Below are 7,446 nucleotides of genomic sequence, written 5' to 3'. Positions count from 1 at the left end.
ATACAAAGAATAGATGCTACATTCAGTTGCTCCCTTCTTCACAAGGTCTCGATCCACATGTTTGATTTTGCAATTTTTTATGCTCTCCCTGCTTCACGCACAACGGATTTGTGTCTCCTCCTCCCAGAACCAGACTAGCAATGTTTTGCCTGTTAGGTGAATGTGTAAACCGCTACACTATAGTCCCTAACACAAAGAGAAACTGCACCAACAATTAATTTCTGCAGTTGCTTCTCCATGTCACTATAACTAGATTGATTGCTGCTGAGAAGCCTGATAGTGAGGCAACATTCACACTGTTAAAGCAATCATTTAATGTTAACGTTTGTTAGGCAGCAAGTAAGTCACCTAGAGGTTTCAACATGAAAACAGCTTTGATTTCAGAAACCTTCTTTTAGAGGTCTTAAAATGCTGGAGTAATTATATTATATTATAATAATATTAACTAGATGAAGTTAATATTTCTAATGCTTGAGGAGAATAATCAAGACAACCTCCACAAAGAATGATTTTTAAATAAGAAAACCCTCCCTTCTCATGTATTCTTGTTAGCAAGGCTTCGATGTGTTTATAAAGTTCACGATGTCGCAGCCTGATGTGAGAACGAGAGCTCTAACACAGGAACAATACAGAGTGTCTTTAATGAGCTTCTTCAGTCACCTGATTGACTAGCAGTGTGCCAAAATTTACACCTAATAGAATAACACATGCTGTGAGATCACAACACCCCGAGACACTTGACATCCATCATGACGGCTCCAAGGTGGGAAACCAGCAGCGATGTGACGAGTGGGGAATAAGGTGACAGGCTGCCACTTATGCATCTCTTAAGGTAACGCTGAACACGTCGCTTTGTGAAAAAAGGTGGAACAGAGGGTGAGGCTGGATTAAATGCAGTTAATTTTCTCGTTTGAAGGATTTTTTTTTTGTGTTAAACTTAAGAGACTTTTAATGGTGCCTTTCTGTGGGGAGTTTCTATGTTCTCCTGGTGGTTTCTTTCCGGATGCTCTGGCTTCCTCCCACAGCCCAAAGACATGCAGTTTGGATTAAGTGGTGATTCTAAAATTGTTCTAGTCCTACATGTGCACATGGCCAAGTGCAGGACAAAGTGCTGTGTGACTACAGGAAGCATTCATGTTAATTTGATGCTCAGTGTTTTTGTGACATTAGTATATGACTTCCTCCCTGAGCTGCTTCTATGTGCAATGATCGATGCACCACAGATTATGACTTTTTGCTGGTGCACTCATAGTAATAACAATCCATGAAAACTCTGGAATCAGATAAGCTTCTTGGTCCAGATTAATATATTTTATAATAACTTTCCTCTCATATTAAAATACTCTAGGACAGAGCAGCCTGAGATGACGTCAAATTCCCAGCTTGAATTGAATTGTTTCATTCTGGCCCTGAGCAGAGGGAAGAAAAAGTGGAAACTATCCTCCTCTGCTGGAGGTTATCAGCGCTGGGCCGGCGGGGTTAGGCTATTCTCAGCTGTGGCATACGTCCCAAATACTTCAAAGAGGGACGCGCGCACACAGAGAGAAAGAGAGAGGCAGTCAGCCAGCCAAACAAATAATTAACAAAGTCAGTGAGATTAATTAAAGCAGCGGGGTTCAGGCAGGGTTCAGCCTTCTGTGTGTGTGAGGGGAGGACAGAAGTTCCCTGCTGGATGCGATTAGGGAACCAAAGAAGAAAGGAAGAAGAAGCAAGGGAAAACAGTGGCTGTCATTGATATCCATCTTCATGTAAACAGCTGGGTGTATGTAGTGTGGGGCTGGGGAGTAAGAGGAAAGCTCTTCATTGAGTAGCCTTCTATTGAGCTTCAAATAAGAATAAGGTGAAGAGGTTAATGCCACTGCAGCTGTTTTGGTCACTCTTTTTTTTTTTTAAATTAAAGAAAGACTTATATTTAGCTAAAGTCTGAAAACTGGTTTGAATAAGCTCAAATCTGTTCAGAAATGACCCCCTTTTTTACAATCAGCTAATCAAATGCCTGAAATATGATGATTCAGACATTCAGTTGTGTTAAAGTAATAAGATTACTGTTTCTCACATTGTAATTCAGACTATGACTTTTGCTTGAAACCACAGACTTAGCGACGTGTGAATTTCTAGCCACCTTCCACTCAGACCACCATATATATTGCACAGATTAGCATGAACATTTTTTTGTTTTTAGCTGCATAAATGTCCATCTTATTGTTTTAAGAACTACAGCCACAATCTTTTTTAAGCTTAGCTTTTCCCTTGTCACTATGTAAAATATTTTCTAATGGATCAATTTATTATCTCCGTATTTATTTATATCTGTCCTGTATTGCACAATAACGCCTTAAAAATATTACAAGAACGTCAGGCGCCTTGGACACAAAATATCAAGAAACTTTTGCACAGCACTCTACATGTGATTCACCAAAACCAACACAGCTTTGTGTCTTTATAAACTTTTTAATCTTCACTTTCAACGTAAAGTTCTGATGCAAAGCATGTGTTTAAACTGCAAAGAATACCAATATGTCAGATGGCATGTATTAAGCTGTAGAGACTCTCGTCTTTGCCCACTCTCTTCTTCTTCCCCTCTTCTCCCTCCCCTCCTCTCTGCTTCTCTGCTCTCTCTCCCTTTCAGCTCTGTGTTTTGGAAGCAACGTTCCCCCTGCATCACAAAGCCCATATTCTCAGCTCGTTCCATTGTGTTGCAAACATCGCAGGTAATGATTAACAAAAATACACAACAATGAAAGCTTCAGCAGTCTACGAGTGTGGGAGTTAGTGAGAGGAGCTGACCTGCACTGAAGCCGCAAGCCGACAGTTCTGTATGATTTAGTCCTTTGTTTAGTTGAAGACTATGTGAAATGAAAAACGAAATCCTCTCTATGTGGTTCACATCTATTGTGTTTCTAGCTTTATATTCAAGGCTCTTTTTGAAGACACTAAGCAAATAGAAAACCTACATGGCAGTCACCTATGACAACACCTATGGGAGATTTCAGAATGACAGCACTCTACTACCATCATGAAACAAGTCAACATATTTGCCATTTCAACAGTTTAAAGACTTCAAAATATGAAGAAGTTCTTATGAAATGTTCTAAAAGAAAAGAAAGCAACAATGTGTTTTTCTCCACTGTAAACACACACTTAGTTTCAGCCTTCAGTGACCAGATATGTGGGCGAATCTTTTTATCCTTTGAGTCAACACTTCTGCTGCCTCTGGCTTCTTGCTCCACTTTTCCTCAAAACAGCAACTTTTAACCTGAAATTATGATCCAGCCTTTAATTTGAATGCAGGGCCTAGAAGTAAAAGATATGCTTTTCAACTTAAAGAGGCAGTTCACTCCAGAGTCAAATACATGGTTTTTCAATGGGCATGTAGTAGAAGGAAACATGCAGCTACCAATTATTACACCTCATTAATGTTTACATCTTGGCACTGTAAAGTCTCATCACTGTGATGCGTTTGGTGGGTATCGTTTTGTAGAAATTCTCACAACAAAATTTGTGGATTCTTCTTTTCCTTGGATAGCTATGCTATGATTTCTTCTGACCTTTTAAAATGTATTTTTGGTAAGTGGCATCTAATCCCAGTTATATTCAAAAGAAGGCAAACATTTTTCATCTCTAAAGCTGACCATAAACGCCACTGCAAGGAAAAATATGTAAATTTGATTTTAAGGTTAACTATCTCTTTAAGAGTGTCGTTTTTCAGAGAAGCATCAGTGAAATAGTCCAAAATTTCAATCTAAATGGGACCTGATGTTCCTATGATGAGTCCCTTTTTGGTGAAACAGCCTAATGAGCCACCAGCCACACCTCGCACATTCCTCCTGACCTCTATTCCACCTCACTTTCCCTCCATACACGCATGCACCCTCCTAACTTAACCTCACCCAAGTGATTAGCATTCACCCCAACATGGCCCCTCCTCCTTTCCAATCTGTTATCAGTTGTCAGGCACCAACCAGCTCTGGTATTAACATCTTCAGGCAACAGGCTATCAAAGTTATCTGAACCTGGAGGCTCCATGAGAGTCGGGAGGGATCTGCTGTATCACTGATGTCATCAGATAAAGAGGTGGTATGGAAGGTCAGGTTCCTTGTGTAGGGGGATGGAGTCCTTATCTGAGGTATCCGATTCTATCAGCTGATGAGTATTCGCATACTAAAAACTCAGAGTAATGTGTTACATTACATTTGTTTATGTCTAGAAATTAAAGTAGACATAAACAATTGAATATGATGCTAAGTGCAAAGTTGTCCTGAGAGGATATGCGTGCATTGTAGTCAGATGTTTACATATACTCAATGTGGTCATGAATGTCCTGGTAATTTTGGCTTTTAAAGACTTCTTTGAGCTGTTATTTTCCCAGGGTAGAATGATTGCACAGCATACTTCTTTAATGACTTTAAAAAATAAGAATTGGGTGTACAAGTTTGAATTTATTTTGGGTTTTCTCTGCACACGACCTTTCAAATGTATTCATACAGGCTCAATACATCCATACACTCACTTAAATCGTTTAATAAATGGTGATGAAGGTTTTACAATGTCAACTTGACAATGCCAAGGGCTATTAAATTCTCATTAGTGATCATAATTGACTACAACTAGCAGTTTTTCTTTGTTATTTAAAGGGGGTTTGTTTGAAAGCACTGGGAAAGTCCAACGAACTCAGTAAAGATCTAAGAAGGAGAACTGTAGATTTGTGGGGAAGGTCTCTTGGAGCCATTTCTAAACAACTGCAGATCCCAAGTTCATCTGTTCAAACAATTGTACGTAAGTACAAGCCATTTTGTCAAAGTCTGGAAGGAGACCCAAACTGTCATCCTCAGATGAGAAATTAGTTAAGATGTTCAAGAACAACCCAGGAACAACAAAGGCTCAAGCCTTGAACTGGAAACTGCTGGAACACCAATTCCCGCGTCCACAGTGAAGCCAGTTTTACATTGCATCGACTGTGAGGGACTACGATGAAGCAGCCCTGCTTCAGAGTCTACACATGACAAATATTGAGCTATTTGGCCACAATGACCCTTAAATAATACAAAGAAAACCCCACAATCAGATGACCCCCCATGAGCAAGCATTTGGTGACTTTGGGAAAGAAAAACTCCTGTTTAACAGGAAGAAACCTGCAGCAGAACCAGGCTCAGGGAAGGGCAGCCATCTGCTGTGACCGGTTGAGGAGGTGAGGAAGACAGAACTAAAGATACACTAATTAAAAATTAAATGCAAAGTGTTCAGTTTACTTAAATTTAGAAATAGGAAATCAGAGGTCATCCAGTTCTTTGTCCTTAACACATCCCTACAGTTACTAATTGGTGTGTGTCATTTTACTTGCCTTGCATATCATCTGCATAGAAAATGTATGCTTTGCCTTTAAATAGAGTTGTTCCTAGCACACAACCCTGTGGAACTCCATAATTAATCAAAGTGTGTGAAGAGAACTCTGCATTTACATGAGCAAAACTGTGTCTATTAGATATTATTCAAATCCCTGCAGCACAGTACCTTTAATAACTACAGCATACTCTAATCTCTGTAGTACAAAATTATGGTCAACAGTACTGAGCACTGAAGTGAGAGCAGGACGAGCACAGAGATGCAATGTGGGATCATTTTGACAGAGATCAGAACAAAAGCAGCCAACATCCAGAGTAAAGTTGTGTATGCCCTTGGAGAATCCCAGAGGACCATTCCCTAAAACTGCTTAAAGAAATTGCTAGAAAGTTTGCCTAAGAGAGTTCAATCTGTGATGAAGAATAATGGTGGTCATACCAAATACTGACTTTAAAGCTTCAGTTTTCAAGTATGAAGAAATACAAGTTGGCTTAAGACACAATACGTAAAATATAACAATTACAAAAGATTATATCTTTCTTTGGAAACTGCAGGTCACAGATATTTTAATTCTTGTAGTGGAAGTGGAAAAGACCCACAAACTCAAAGGTCACATGTATAGTAAATAACATCCACAATCACTGACCTAATTATATAGCACATTTTAAATGGTTGGAATAATCATATAAGCATAATAAATATTCCAATTAAAATCTAAATGGTGCCTCTTATTTTGACCTGAACCACTGTAATTTTGACTGTAGAACAGCCAACTGAGAGAGAACTTAAATTCCTTTTAAATGACTTTTAGTGTAAATAGAATACATGTGGCTGAAATGTTTGGTCTGTGTACTGCTGGCAGTCTTATTTATAATTTAACAGTCCTCAATTCTTTTGCCACAAATTCTCTTTCTTCTGTGGGAGACACTAATAACTGTGCTGTGTTCAAAGTGAAGCAGCTCGGCCAAGCAAACGGACGTTAGCTCCTCCAAACTCGGTGCATTTGCTTAAAGCGCCCAAGTTAGGGGCGTGTCAATGGGTTTCATTGTAAGAACTGTGTGGTGAGTGTGTGAAGCAATTGAAGTGGCAGCAATACCAACTGTATCTCATTAGCACAACAACAAGGAGCATTATCATTAACGCTGCTATTCCCTCCCAAAACACAGGTATCACAGGCCTAAACACACACATACACACACACAGACACACCTCACTTTCTGACCCCAGATCAAGCCAAACTTGGAGGTCGACCTCGAATTAATCATTTGTGGGATCTGGGCTGTGCTGCTGTACTTTGCAAGCTAACAGTTACACAAACAAAGTTGTGTTTCCTCTACCTCAGAGAACATTATATTGGCTTTTATTTGTTATCTCAAGGTCTACCTTCATGATCTTGCACGATCCCTTCTTACCCTATCACATCTTTACACTTAAATTTAAAGATTTATGTCATGCCGACTTGCTACTGGTTCACAAAAACCAAACAAGGTGCCCCAAACTTCCCACCCAGTGTACCCGTGTAAACTGATTTATATCCCCACACACGCACACACACACATTTTGAGGCTGTCCCACCAGTTGACCACATAGTAGGCATTAGCACAGCTCTTATCTGCTTTATGACTTCCACACTAGCTCGTTTATTTGTGTACTTTGCCTTTCGCTGTAAAGCTGAGTCTGACCTGACGTAGCAGCATGCAGTGTCAAAGGTCAAATCTGGAATTTATTTCAACACATAAATTTCAGCTAAACACGCTCATATTTGGGCCACTGGAAGAGTTTGACCTGCGAATAAAAGTAAACTGCGTGTGCTGCTTTATCCTTTCCTTGTGTTTGTGATTTATTTGGATCTCATATTTTGAAGGTGGCAGAGCTTTCTTGGACGCACAGCTAAAGTTTTAGATTTCTTTAATCATCCTGCTGGCTGAAGCAGGTATCATGTAACCATGTTTGAATCCGGGCCAGGACCTTTGCAGCTTGCGATTGCCCCCTCATTCTTTTGCCCTTCCTGTCTTTCTTCACAATAAAAACTGTGCAGCAGAGGGAAAAAAACAGTAATTCTAAAGGATTTCTCTGAGGCTGAAATGAATTTATTGGTGGAGTTTA

This window comes from Neolamprologus brichardi, chromosome 10 (genome assembly GCF_056152115.1).
Source record: "Neolamprologus brichardi isolate AB-2024 chromosome 10, ASM5615211v1, whole genome shotgun sequence".
In the NCBI taxonomy this organism is placed as follows: domain Eukaryota; kingdom Metazoa; phylum Chordata; class Actinopteri; order Cichliformes; family Cichlidae; genus Neolamprologus; species Neolamprologus brichardi.
The sequence above is the reverse complement of the archived record's forward strand: the minus strand, read 5'-3'. Positions refer to the sequence as shown.